The sequence below is a fragment of the Arachis hypogaea genome, chromosome 16 (genome assembly GCF_003086295.3).
Source record: "Arachis hypogaea cultivar Tifrunner chromosome 16, arahy.Tifrunner.gnm2.J5K5, whole genome shotgun sequence".
In the NCBI taxonomy this organism is placed as follows: domain Eukaryota; kingdom Viridiplantae; phylum Streptophyta; class Magnoliopsida; order Fabales; family Fabaceae; genus Arachis; species Arachis hypogaea.
Window position 1 is genome coordinate 51,279,645 of NC_092051.1, and position 1,721 is coordinate 51,281,365.

Below are 1,721 nucleotides of genomic sequence, written 5' to 3' on the forward strand. Positions count from 1 at the left end.
AACTCCCTTCTTCATAGGCATCCCATTACTCACAGGATTCCTCTCAGAAGTGTACATGAACTGGTTATTAGCAACCATGTCAACGAGTTCTTGAGCTTCTGCAGGCGGTTTTTTTAAGTGAATGGATCCACCTGCAGAGGTATCCAATGACATTTTAGCTAATTCAGACAGACCATCATAGAATATGTCCAGGATGGTCCATTCTGAAAGCATGTCAGAAGGACACTTTTTGGTCAGTTCTTTGTATCTCTCCCAAGCTTCATAGAGGGATTCACCTTCTTTCTGTCTGAAGGCCTGAACATCCACTCTAAGCTTACTCAGCTTTTGAGGAGAAAAGAACTTGGCTAAGAAAGCCTTGACCAACTTATCCCAAGAGTTCAGGCTATCCTTAGGTTGAGAGTCCAACCATATTCTAGCTTTGTCTCTCACAGCAAAAGGGAAAAGCATGAGCCTGTAGACTTCAGGATCTACTCCATTAGTCTTAACAGTATCACAGATCTGCAAGAATTCAGTTAAGAACTGAAAAGGATCTTCAGATGGAAGTCCATGAAACTTGAAGTTCTACTGCATCAGAGAAACTAATTGAGGTTTCAGCTCAAAATTGTTTGCTCCAATGGCAGGAATGGAGATACTTCTTCCATGTAAATTGGAATTAGGTGCAGTAAAGTCACCAAGCATGCTCCTTGCATTATTATTATTTTCGGCTGCCATCTCCTCTTCCTGTTCGAAAATTTCTGAAAGGTGCTTGCTGGATTGTTGTAATTTAGCTTCTCTTAGTTTCCTCTTCAGAGTCCTTTCAGGTTCTGGATCTGCTTCAACAAGAATATTCTTGTCCTTGCTCCTGCTCATATGAAAAAGAGGGACAGAAAAATAATAATAATAGGGGTCCTTTTTATCACAGTATAGAGGTCCCTGTATGAGTAGAAGAAAAGAAGAAGAAAAAAATTCGAACACAGATGGAAGAGGGGGTTCAAATTTGGGTGAGATGAAGTGTTAGTAGATGAATAAATAAATAGAAGGAGATAAGAGAGAGAGAGAATTTTCGAAAATAATTTTTGAAAAAGAGTTAGTGATTTTTGAAAATAGTTTTTGAAAAAGGTTAGTAATTTTCGAGAATTAAAATAAAAAATTAAAATAATTAGTTAATTAAAAAGAAATTTTGAAAAAGAGGGAAGATATTTTCGAAAATTAGAGAGAGAGGGAGTTAGTTAGGTAGTTTTGAAAAAGATAAGAAACAAACAAAAAGTTAGTTAGTTAGTTAAAACAAATTTGAAAATCAATTTTGAAAAGATAAGAAGATAAGAAGTTAGAAAGGATATTTTAAAATCAAATTTTGAAAAAGATAAGATAAAGAGATATTTTTGAAAAGATATGATTGAAATTAGTTTTGAAAAAGATTTGATTTTTAAAATCACAATTAATGACTTGATTCACAAGAAATCACAAGATATGATTCTAGAACTCAAAGTTTGAATCTTTCTTAACAAGCAAGTAACAAACTTGAAATTTTTGAATCAAAATATTAATTGATGATGTTATTTTCGAAAATTAGGAGATAAAGATAAGAAAAAGATTTTTGAAAAAGATTTTTAAAATTTTCAAAAATAAATAAGAAAAATGAAAAAGATTTGATTTTTGAAAAAGATTTTGAAAAAGATAAGATTTTTAAATTGAAAATTTGATTTGACTCATAAAAACAACTAGATTTTAAAAAGTTTTGA

At 32.0% G+C, this 1,721-nt stretch overlaps 1 non-coding gene across 1 annotated transcript; it reads left to right on the plus strand.

Annotated features, from left to right (window-relative positions):
* The first annotated feature begins 207 nt into the window (after positions 1-207).
* LOC112760290 (small nucleolar RNA R71) lies at positions 208-315 on the plus strand. The gene has a single exon (XR_003180738.1). It is a non-coding gene; the product is annotated as a small nucleolar RNA R71 (small nucleolar RNA).
* Positions 316-1,721: the final 1,406 nt, after the last annotated feature.